Source organism: Acomys minous (assembly GCF_964271855.1).
Source record: "Acomys minous genome assembly, chromosome: 4".
Taxonomy (NCBI): Eukaryota; Metazoa; Chordata; class Mammalia; order Rodentia; family Muridae; genus Acomys; species Acomys minous.
In genome coordinates this window covers 60,520,123-60,532,871 of record NC_140486.1, presented here as the reverse complement: position 1 = coordinate 60,532,871, position 12,749 = coordinate 60,520,123, and the positions used below count along the sequence as shown (strand labels likewise).

At 40.3% G+C, this 12,749-nt stretch overlaps 1 protein-coding gene across 2 annotated transcripts in view; it reads left to right on the top strand.

Moving 5' to 3' along the window:
* Window positions 1-12,749, top strand: part of GALNT1 (polypeptide N-acetylgalactosaminyltransferase 1) — an 80,780-nt gene that overhangs the window by 2,618 nt on the left and 65,413 nt on the right. The gene's annotated exons all lie outside the window — the stretch shown is intronic.

Below are 12,749 nucleotides of genomic sequence, written 5' to 3'. Positions count from 1 at the left end.
CAAGAGGCCACTCACCCACAGCACAATGTCGTGAGAGACTGACCAGGAATCGGGAATGACTTGCATCGTCACTGCTCTTACGTGCAGAGAGGACCCCCGTCCCCCCACCCCCCGCCCCCAAATTTATGACCTTGGCCTTATTTCAGAGTCATTCATGAGCCAAACTCACTTGGCATTTTTGGTTCGTGTGGGCAAAAGGCAGAATAGTGGTTGCGCTCTTAAATTGTTTCTGGAGGACGGATAATGTCACCTACACCACACTTTGTGTTTAATAGTAAGTAGTACGTTTCTTTTAGGATCGTATCAAGAACTGTAGAAAGCAGGAGATCTTGTCCTAATTTTTATAAATGAAGTTGAGACCCCAAGAAGTTAGGAAGTTTCTGGGCCACACGCTAAGCTGCAGAGTTGGGATTCAGAGCTAGGCTTTGGTTGTATAAGGACTCTTTGCCTTGAATCTGTGTAGACCTTGATGGTCCGGAGTGGCAGTCACTAGCCACTTGCGGTTATTTAAATTTAAACTTAAAAAGTTCAGCCCTTGACTCAGTAGCCACATGTCAAGCATTCAAGAGCCAAATGTGCGATAATTAAATTTGCTATTCTTGCCCATACATCCATTTATTTATCTGGTAAATATTTATTGAGTGCCGCGTCTGTTGGTGTTAAGGCTTAGGAATACTGTGGTGAATAAAAGAGACAGTGTGCTTGCCTTTATAGAGCTTGCATTTTACAAGGTAGCTTGAAAATCTTTCCATGGTACTGAGCACCTTGATATTGCTTTCAAATGTGGTTCATGGACTGGAAATATCTTCATTACCTGGGGAGTCTCAGAAATACTGTGTCACCCATCCATATTGACTGAATTAGTGTCTGTTTTTATTAGGAATCCATAATTGTGGTTTGAAATCTGAGAAGTGTTTATTCAAAAGTCAATGATAAGTGGGTTTAGAGAATGCTCCTTGGTTTGTTTGGGCCCTGTTTAATTTTATTATTTTAAAATGTGTATGGGTTTTTTGCCTGGATATATATCTATGCACTACGTCGATGCCAGAAGAGGGCATCAGATCCCTTGCAATTTGAGTTACAGTTGGTTGTGAGCTGCCATGTTGGTGCTGGGAATCAAACTTGGGTTCTCCAGAAGAACTGTTGGTGCTCTTCACCAAGTTATCTTTCAGCACCATTTGTTTTCTTTGTTGTTGTTGTGTTGTTTTGTTTTGCTTTGTTTCTCGAGACAGAGTTTCTCTCTGTTGCCTTGACTGTCCTGGACTAGGCTGGCCTCCAACTCACAGAGATCCTCCTGCCTTTGCCTCCTCAGGGCTGGAATTAAAGGTGTGCGCCTCCACGGCCTGGGAGCACCATTTGTTTTAAGCAGCAGACTGTACAACTTTTGGAAGTGCTCATGATTTTTGCAAACACTTAAGTGTCTAACTTCCTCGATGGAGTTTAAACTAAAGGAGAGCAGAGGCTGTCATAGCTTTCTTTCCTAGCCATATAGACTTTACAGTCCGTGATAAGTAGTAGGTGCTGGGTAGATGTGAACTGAGCAAATGAATGAGTGTCTTCAGTAGGTAAGACTGGTTGTCAGTCAAGCCCCTGATGGCATCTGGTGACATCACCAGGCAGATTTAAAAGTAAGATATTTGTAGTGTTTCTGGAGATTGTAGCTACCTGGGTGGCATTTTACTCCTGGCATGACTTACTGCATTTCTTCCTTACTGTTTTTTCTGTGTTGAGGCAGGGTCTCTTACTCTGGCTTACGCAGGTCTGCGCTCACAGAAATCTTTTGGTTTCACCTTTCCAAAGGCTGGGATTATAACCTGAGACCACCAGCCTGACTTTTTTATGGGATGGGAGAGGTTTGATACAAGTTCTCCCTGTGTGTAGCCAGCCCCTTTGCAGTGTAGCTCATTGACCTCCAACTTGGGGTCACTCTTCCTGTAGCCCACCAAGTGCAGAGAAGGTACAGTCAGCAGGTCTGCCTGCCTCTTCAGTAGCATGAAGGCATATTAATTAATTCAAATTGTACTTATGTTAGCACCTGTTTTGAGTATGTGTGTGTTTAAAGATTTATCTGTTTATGTATATGTGGGTGTTTTGTGTGTCTATGTGTCAGTGCACCTAATGTATGCAGGACTTGTGGAGACCAGACGGTGTCAGGTCCGCTCCGTCCTCCCCTAAAGAAAAGCCAGTGCTCTTAACTTCCAAGCTATTGCTCTAGCCCCCCATAAGGGATTTTTAAGAAAAGCTCAATCCCACACTTATTTGGATTTGGAATCTAATCCAACATGCTGTTTTTCTCAAACCTGTCTTGTTTTCGTAAGTTTGGCCTGGAGGAATGCTGAGTTTTTCTTTTGCTCTGTTTTGCATTCTTAAGACAGGTTTGTTGCTTGCGTCAGTTCTCATCTCATGGACTCAGGTAGGAATGCTGGGGCTAGAGCAGCGGTTCTCTACCTTCCTAATGCTTCAACCCTTCAATACAGTTCCTCATGTTGTTGTGACCCCCAAGTGTAAAATTATTTTCATTGCTACTTCATAACTGTAGTTTTGTTGCTGTTGCGAATCTTGATGTAAATGCCTGTGTTTTCTGATGGTCTTAGATGACCTGTGTGAAAGGATCATTCAAAAAGCCCAAAGAGGTCGCAACCCACGGGTTGAAAACAACTGGACTAGAAGCATGAACCACTGTACCAGGCATTTGTTGTTGGTGGTTTGTTTATGGGTAACTCCCACAGACCAGATAGAATCATCCAGTCTTGGGAGTAGGCTTTCATTCTATGGAAAATAATACTACAACGGACGAATAACATACTACACACACTTCTCATACTTGGGTAAAATAGAGGGAAAGAATGCAGCAGCTGTATCGAGTAGGACTAAGAGGAGATGCTTACTGCATGCTCACTTATTCAGTTAACATTTATTGGGTGACTAGTGTATGACAGTCCCCAAAGCAGACTCGAGGTAACTAGAGAACAGGGCAGCAACAGTCAAATGAGTCTAGACTTGATGCAGCAAGTGCTGCAGAGATGATGGAGAGACTGGGTGGAGTAAGGGGTGAGGAGCAGCAGGGGAGTTACTGCTTTTGGTCACCAGGTCAAAAGGGAGGGCTTCTCTGGGTGGCAGTTGAGTTGTCTTAGCTTCTGGGTACCCTCCCCCATTGCTCCCACACAGGCTTATTCCATCTTTGTTAGCTCACAGCACTGACATGCTCCTTTCTTCAAAGGCGTCATGCTTATTTGTAGCTTTATATATGGTTTCCATTCCTGCTTATGAAGTGCTGCCGCTTGTTCAGAGATGGGATCACACCACCTGTCCTTTATGGAGCCCTTCACTGTTGACTGATGCTGTGCTTACTCTACCTAAGTATGTGGTGCTTGAGGGTAGGCGTAGTGTTTGATAGTTGTGTCTGTGTGCCTTCTATGTCAGGAGGAAGGATTGATAAATGGCTGAGGGAAGGTCTGATTTTTTAGAAATTAATGTTAGTTTATTTTATGTGTATGGGTGTTTTGCCTCCCTCTAAGTCTTTGCTCTGCTTGGTGCCTGGTGTTTCCAGAGGCTGGAATCATGGATTCCCTGGGCCTGGGCTTACACATAGTTGTGAGATACCATGTGGATGTCAGGATCAAACCTAGGTCGTCTGCAAAAGCAGCCAGTGCTCTTAATTGCAAAGCCATTTTTCTAGCCCCTTAAATTAAAGTTTTTTAGTTTTGAAGACAGGTTTCCTCTGTGTTGCCCTGGCTGTCCTGGAACTAGCTCTGTAGAATGCTGACCTTGGACCAGAGCTCATTGCACTCCTGCCTTTTCTTCCCAGGTGCTGGCGTTAAAGGCATGCTCCGTTACCAGCCAGCCAAGTTAAACTGTAGGTCGACTTGTAGTTCTGAGGAACAATTCTAGAAGGTCCCTTGTATCCTTTCTCCATTGGTGTCATCTTGTAAACTATAGCACAGTGTTAAACCTACAGTAGCACTCTGGTACAGTGACATTTCAGGGGTTTCCATCTCAAAAGATTTCCTTATGTTGCTGTTTTTAAAAAGTTTATTTTTATTTTGTATGTATGATTGCATGTGTATATATGCATGTGTGCTTCTACATGTGCATGCAGTGCTTACAGAACCCAGAAGAAGGCATCAGGTCCCTGTAACTGGAGGAGTAAGTGGTGTGAACCTCCTTGTGGGTGTAGGGAACCAAACTCAGGTTCTTTACATGGGCAGCAAATCTCTTAACAGCTGAGCCATCTCTCCAGTCCTTTATATTGCTTTTAAATCATACTTTTGTCCTATTTTTACCCTTCCATAAACTCTGAACTCACTAATTTGTTGTCCGTTTCTATAATTTTGTCATTTCAGGAAAAATTTATAAATGAATCTCATACTTTGAATTTACTTTTTCTACTCAGCATAATAGATATTTACCTAGGTTTTTAACTCTATCAATAGTTGCTACCTTTTTATTGCTGAATAGCATTTCATAGTATGGATGCATTCTTAATTCAGTGTTGGGGATTGATAAAGAGCTAACAGGAGATATGAAATGTTCACATTTGGAATTCTAGAAGAGTGTACCAAATGTATTCGTTTAACCACTTAAAAGTTTTGGGCATCTGGTTACTTCCAGATCTTGATATTACAAATAAAAGTGCTAATAAACTTTGATGTACAGGTTCTTGTGTTTTGTTCTGTTCTCTTTTGTTTTTCTGAAACAAGATCTTATGTAGATTAGGCTGGCCTGAGGTTTGCTTTTTAGCCCAGGCTGGCCTTGACCTCCTAATTCTACTGACTACCTCCCAGGTACTGGGATTATAGGCCCATCGTGTTTGAGCATAAGTCTGTATTTCTGTTTCTCTGGGATAAAAGGGCAGCTGTGCAGTTATTGGGTTGGTTAAGTGGCATGGAAGCTGTGTTTTGAGGTGACTGTAACACTTTGCATTTATTATAGTGAAGCACAAATGATCAGCTTTTCTGCATCTTCACCACATTATATATTATCACTGTTTTTTGTACTACCCATTCTGATAGTATGTAATAGCTCACTGTTGTTTTATGTGCTTTTCCCTAATGGCCAATAGTGTTGAGCCTTTCGTATGTTTGTTTTTAAATGATCCTTCATATAAACCCAGGGCCTTTCTTGTGATAGACAAGAAATCTGCCTCTGAGCTACATCCCTTCAGCATCTAGTAATCTGTAAATTTTCTTCAGGGAAATGACTTTTGCTTGTTTTCAAACTGGATTGTATATTTTTACTACTGTGCTGTGAGAGTGCTTTATGTATTCTTGATACTAGTCTAGTCAGATCTGATTTATCTGCAGATTGCCTTTCATTCCGTTCATCAGATGTTTCGTGGAGCAAAAGTTTTTTATTTGTTGAAGTCTGGCTTCTCTATTTTGTGGGCCATATTTTTGGGGTCAAGCCCAATAACTCTTTGTAAAGATCTAGATCCTGAAGAATTCCTCCTGTGTATATTTTTCTGGGAAGTGATATGCTTTATACATAATTCATTTTGAGCTAGTTTTGGGGAAAGGCATGGACTTTGGTCATGGCTTATTTAATACCTGTGGGTGTTCAGTTGTTTCAGTACCATCTTCTGAGAAGATTGCCTTTCTTCCATTGAGTTGCTTTTGTGTGCTTCAAAAGCAGCTATGTTTGTTTATATAGACTTAATGTCTGAAGTGATTCGCCCGTTAATTTGTATGTCTGCCAGTACCACACAGCTTTGGTTACTGTACACTGACCTTCCATCTTAACCCAGGACACTCATTTTCAAAACAACACTTACTCAAATTTCTTTGCTTTTTCATACAAATTGTAAAATAATTTATATTTACAAAGGCATCTATCTTGCTGACATTTTGATAGACTCCAGTCAATTTGGAACAAACTACTATCTTTACTGTGGTCACTGTATATCTGTTTATGGAGACCTTTGTTTCATCAGCATTATGATGTTTGCCAAACAAGTACTCTGTTATTATATCCATGTCTTAAATTTTGTTAGTTTTTTGTTGTTGTTGTTGTTGTTGTTGGATTTTGTAAATACAAATATACTTTAGCAATGGTAAGTGTTGGGTTTTAAATGTCCCTTTCTTGGCTTACCTGCATTGACCAAAGTTTTTGTTGCTGTGTTAAAGAGGAGTGGTAAGAAAATACATCTTTCTAAGTCTTCATTCTTTATCTTTGTGTTTGATCTATGTTTTCCATAGATTCTCTGTCAGGCTGAGGAACTTCCCTCTATTCCTGTTTCTGAGAGTTTTTATGAATGGGTGGCCTTGAACTCATAGAGGCCTCTGCCTCCCAAGTACTGGGATTATAGGTGTGTGCCACTGAACCCAATTTCCTGGGCTTTATTTATATGATATATCTTTTATATTTTTGCTTTCAACTTGCCTATACTGATTAAATATTTTAAGTAAATGTCCTGTAAATAGCATCTCGTTACATCATGTTTTAAAATCTATTCAGCCAGGTTCTATTTTTCACTGATACATTTAGGCTATTTATATGTAATATAATTACTACTATATTAGGGCATACTCCTACCACTTGACTTTTGCTTCCTGATTTTTCTTTTTGAGACTTGTGGATTACTTCAGCATTTAAGCTTTCTTTCTCATCTTGATCTATACTGTTTGGGTATAATTCTTTACTTTTTTTCCTCCCCCCCCCCCCTAAACTTCTTTTCAAGGAGTGGTGTGGGATAGGATCAGAGCAAGGAGACTGAGTCTCACTTTAGCACAGGCTGGCCTAGAACTCACTATGAAGGCTGAGCTGAGCTTGACCATACTCTTACCTCTATGTCCAGGGCGCTTGAATTACTGGTGTCCACCACCATGCTTGGCTAAGAATTTTTATCATTGTTTTAAGGTAGGTCTGTGGAAATTCCTTTTCTTTTTCTTTGTACAAGGCTATCAATTCCCTTTCAGCTTTCTATGGGTAGAGGTTTTTTTAATACTAATAACTTTTTCTTCCAATCCTTGAAAAACACTTGCTTTCCTCTGATTGTTGTGGTTTCAGGTAAGAAATTTGCTCTCATTAAAGTCACTTTTCCTATTTAGTTATGGCCTCTTTTCTCACATTATTTTCAGAACTTTTTCTTTTGGTTTCATATCTTCTGATGCTTATGGAACCTTTTGGTACGGATTTCTTTGAGTTTATCCTATTTGGTGTTCACAAAACATCCTGAATCTTGAGGGTTATGTCTTTTGCCAAATTTAGGAAGTTTTCATTAATTTTTGCGTGCTTTTTTAGCTCTAATATTTTTCTGTTCCCCTTTCCTGTGAGACTGGCATGAGGAGTAGTAGATCTTTAGTTACAGGTCAAGACTGGCTGTGATTTGCCCATTGTTCTTCGGTCTTCCTTTTGTTCTGGTTGGATACTTTGTACTACGCTGGCTTCCTGTGTACTTCCTCTGTCCTTTTATTTTGCTTTTGAATCTGCCCACCTAGATTTAAAAATTTTTTTCAGCCTTTTAAATTTCCGTTTGGGTCTTCATCTGTGACATATTTGCTTAGTATTTTTTAGAGAGTCCTTGTAATCGTTGAAGTGTTTCTGTCAAGGCTATTGTAAAATTGATAATTTTAACATCTATTGGTGTTCTTTATTTTTGTTGTTGTTGGGGTTTTTTTGTTGTTGTTTTGTTTTGTTTTTGTTTTTTGTTTTATTTTTTGAGTTTGAGTTTCTCTGTGTAGCCTTGGCTGTCCTGGACTTTGTAGACCAGACTCTATCATTTGGACGTGTGTGTGTGTGTGTGTGTGTGTGTGTGTGTGTGTGTGTGTGTGTGAGAGAGAGAGAGAGAGAGAGAGAGAGAGAGAGAAATTTTATGTTCTCTGCTCTTCTAGCTCTTCTGTTAAGCTTTCTGTTTCCACTGCGTTTTGGAGGGTATCGCTTCAGCAGAGGAAATGAAGGGGAACATTGTTTGCTACCTTGTTACAGCATTATGAGGAATCAGAAGCACAGGCTCACCGTTTGACTCAACAGAGAGCTTATCCCGTCTTGGGCAGGTGAGATGCCTTGTAGCAAGCTGATATGGATGAACTGCTTCCTGTTGTGGTTTCAATGTGAAATGTATCCCATGGGTTCATAAGTTGAGCTAGTGACACTGGGAGAGTTAAGGAACTTTCAGAAAGTGGAGTCTCAGTGGAGGAATTGGGTCACTGAGAGTGGGACTTGAGACTGTATAGCCTCCTTCTACTTCCTGTTCATATTGGGTATCTTGAGTGTGGGTGCAGTGTGACCAGCCAGCCTAAATGTTAAAGGAAAAAAAAAAAGATCACCTTAAATTAGAGCTGTCCTCTCAACTCTCACTACTGTTGTTCTGTCTGCCTTAAAAATACTAAAAATTTTATAGGAATATAAACACAAGGAAAACACCAGGAGAAAAATTGAACTGGATAGCTAATCACTGGTTCAATGTTTTAAAAAGAAATGGCCCAGCAAGAGAGCTCAGTAGGTAAAGGCATCTACCTCCAAGCCTGATGGCTTGAGTTCAGTGTGATTTATCCCAGGGAACCATATGGTAGATGATGAGTCCTCTGACCTCCGTGCATACACTGTGGAATGTATGCAGATATACGTGCACAAAATACAATTTTTAAGTAAATTTTGTTTTCAAAAGAAGCAGCTAACACTAGGCAACAGTAGTCAAAATGTCGTCCCTAGACAACAACCTGGTACCTAGTCCATTAGGAGGCGGAGAGTAAGCACTCAGAAACGTGCAAACTTAAACAACCTTTAACATAGGAATTGTATATGGCAGCTTTCTTTTGCTTGCAATTCATATTTTACATGTACTGAAAAAAGTTACTCCATGGGAAGTGGAAATGTCAAATACTGGCTCTTTAGGATATTTGCTTCTGACAGTTTGGGGATTTTACAGGTAAACATGAGAAGACGAGGTTTGTATATGTTCATCTGGTAGGGCTTGGGAAGATCACTTTGAAAGAATTAGAAAGAAGTCCACAGACAGGCCATGAACCAAGAGAGAAGCAACAACACAAACAAGTTTCTGTGATTGTTTTTATATCATGTACCACAGATCTGAAGTAGATGGTGCACTTGCCTGTATCTGAGTTTGATCCCTAAGACCCCCGTTGTGAAGGAGAGAACTGACTCCCACAATTTGTCATCCGACCTCATATATACCATGGCACATACCCCTCGCTCAAACGAACAAGCACAAATATAGTAACTTTTAAACAGTTACACAATAATTATGTTTTTATAAGACTCTTTTATAATCATTGCTATTTTTGACCTCTTGATGACATACTGTTTTGGGGTCTGTAAAGACCTCTAGGCATAGTTATGGCTTGAGTCTGAAGTGTCCTCCACAAGCTTATGTGTTGAATGCTGGGCTTTCAGTTTGTGCTATTTTGAAGGCAGTAGAAGCTGGTAGAAGCATATCAGTAGAGGGAGGGGCTTTGGAAATCATACCTGCTTCCAGCTCTGTTTACTCTTTCTGCTCTCTGGGAGCCTGCTGTGATGGAGCCTCCCACATGCTTCCTCTGTCATCAGTTAGTATACCCACTCCATTGTGATATTGTCATCTTCTGAAACTATACCTGAAGCAGGTCAGCTGTGTCTGTCCTTGGGTCCAAACTCTATCAGACTGTGGACAAGACCTTTCTGGGGACCTGAAAAATGATTTGAAGACTGTCTGTTAGGTTAGGTGGCCCAGTTCTTGCTAGATATTTGTTGTTGTTGTTTTTAAAAGTTACCATTTCTTTTCTGTCCCCCCTCCCCCACTTTCTTCTTTCTTTCTTTTTTTTTTTCCCGAGACAGGGTTTCTCTGTGTAACCTTGGTTGTCCTGGACTTACTTTGTAGACCAGGCTGGCCTCGAACTCACAGAGGTCTGCCAGCCTCTGCCTCCTGAGTCACACTTTCATTTATAAAAAGGAATGGTTTGCAATGATGGTGGAACCACATTCACACTTGAGTTACTAGATTGTTTTTGAGATTATATTTTGTACTTGATGGTTTATGGTCCAAGTTGATAATTGAAAATGTGGCTGTAAAACACTGTAGATAGTGTTGGGGCTGTGCCAAGCATTATTCTACATGATCTACTTACATTCACTGGCCTTTATAAGATTAAAGGACATGTATAGATTAAGTGGTAGAACTGTGGTTCTCATCTTTTTCCTTGTCATTTTTAAAAACTTTAATGTGTTTGAGTGTTTTGTCTGCGTGTGTATCCACACACTTTTAGATATCACTGCTAAGGCCAGAAGAAGTTGCTGGATGCCCTGGAATTGTTTTATAAGTGGTTATGAGCCACCATGTGGGTGCTGGGAATTGAACCCTAATCCTCTAGAATAGCCAGTGCTCTTAGTCCCCTTTTCATCTTTTAACATGCCAGCCTTGCTCCAGAGTTTGTGGATTTGACTGTCAAACTAGATTGTTTTGCTAAAGTAGTTTAGGCGAGATTGAGAGGGACTTAAAGGGGGGGCTGGGGAGAGGTTGGAGACAGGGACACAAGTGCCCAGGCCGCCCGTCTTGTTATGTACGTGTCTGACCTTGAACTCATGGTCTTCCTGTCTCCACTTCCCAAGTGCTGGGATGGCAGGTATGTGCTGTGGGGTTGAGAGGGCCTTTGAAATACCAAGTAGAAGTGTATTATGGATGGTTGGAAAGTATGAAGGGCCACTACAGAGATCGACGAAGACGTTGATTGATATGGTTGGAATTGATCTAGAATATATCTGGAGATAAATATTTATTTGAAAAGCCCATATGTAAGAAATGAGGCTCCATATCACAGTGCAGGAACATTCAGGAACATTTTTAGAGAAGGAATCAGGCATTACTGGTGGGTAAAAGAGCATTTTGTCACTTGACCTCTGAAGGGATACCGTCATTAACAACATGGGAATAAAATATGAGTGTTACAACTAGAGCAATTAATGTGTTCAAGTTTTCTTCTTTCCTTCAGTGCTGAACTCACAGAGTGCTAGTCAAGCACTGTGTTATTGAATTACTACCTCATCACTCAGTGAGTATCTTGAGACATAACCATTATGAGTGCCAGAGAGGAACTGCAGGTGGAGCTAACTGCAGGTGACATAAGAATGACTGGACCTTGTTGGGAGAAGTCTAGTCTAGAGATGAAAACAGGGAGAGGCTGAGAGGGCTAAGGCAGAAATCTAAGGGAATACTTACAGTTGGGGCCCACAACAGTGAAAAGATTGGACATATTTTTATTTTCTTCTGTGGGCCAAGTGCTATGAATACATAGTGAACAAAACATGTTTTCTGTCTTTGTTGGTCGTATAATTCAATGAAGCATACAAGATTAGAAAGTAAGTAACAGAGAAATGGCATCTATGTGGAGATTCTGAAGTCAAAACATTTTAATGTAAAGAGTACTAGCAAAAGGATTCTCAATAAGAGGAATAGTATGTTCAGAGGCTGTGTAACAGGAGATGGTATGGTCTGTATGAAACTGGAAGATCAGTGTGGCTGAAAGGCCCTGGGCAAGAGAGTAGGGTAAATGCAAAAGTGTCATGACAGCCGCATAGTACCTTGTACTCACAGTTGTGTAGCGTCTTTGAACACAATGAGCTCGAGTATGCTTGCTCAGAGTTGTAGAGTTTGTTTTTCTAGAGAAGCGGAAGGAAGAAAAATGAGTCAGGGTCTTGCTTTGTAGTTCAGGCTGGCTTTGAACTTGTGACCTTACTGCCTCAGCCTCCAAGTTCAGGCTTATGTCACTATAGCTGGCTCAGAAGTCATGGGTTTTTTGTTTGATTGTTTTTTTCCCCCGGGGGGGATTCACGAACTGAAGTGTCCTGAGTTTTAAATATTTGTTTGTTTGTTTGTTTGTTTGTTTGAGACAAGGTTTCTCTGTGTAGCCTTGGCTGTCCTGGACTCACTTTGTAGACCAGTCTGGCCTGGAACTCACAGCGATCACCCTGCCTCTACCTCCCGAGTGCTGGGATTAAAGGTGTGCACCACCATGCCCTGCAAAATTATTATTTAATAACAAACCTTTTGGTGTCAGCGGGAGGGAAAGCATGTCAGTCTGAAAGCTGTCCACAAGAAAAAGACTTGGTATAGTCATTCGTTTATTGTGAGAGGAAAAAAGTGATTTGTGGATCTGGCAAGGAAAAGAATTTAACTGTATTCTTGGAAGTCATTATTCTGAAACTAATGGAAAGCAGGTCACTTTAATTTTGTTTTCTTTTAAAATTGCCATTGGGCCTAGAACCTTGCAGGTATACATTTTTGGAATCACAGTGTTTAAATATCAGTGAATAGAACTAGCTATAATTTGTAAGTTCAGAAAGATACAAAAAATGAGTCCTTTATTTAAACTATTGAAGGTTTCAAGACAGCCAGGCACAGTGGCCCACACATTTAATCCCATCACTTGGGAGGCAGAGGTAGGCGGATCTCTGAGTTCTCAGGGGCCAGTGTGGTCTACAAAATGAGTCCAGGAAAGCCAAAGCTACACAAAAAAATCCTGTCTCAAAAAACAAAACAAAAACACTTCAAGATAATATTAGCAGATTGTTAAATCAAATGCAAAATTCCTTCTAAGGCAGCCCCATGTGACTATATATTTTATGGGTCCAAAAAGTCTGTCTCAAAAGAAATTTTAGAATTCTTTTAATTCAAGAACTTCCTTTTATAGAATAGGATGTGTAATATTATATATAATTTGATGTTGGTTATTATTACTGTACAGTGGGACTTAAACATTAAAATATGGCTTTGAGTGTTTTGTTACTTTAAAAATAAAGATTTACTTACTTATTTTATG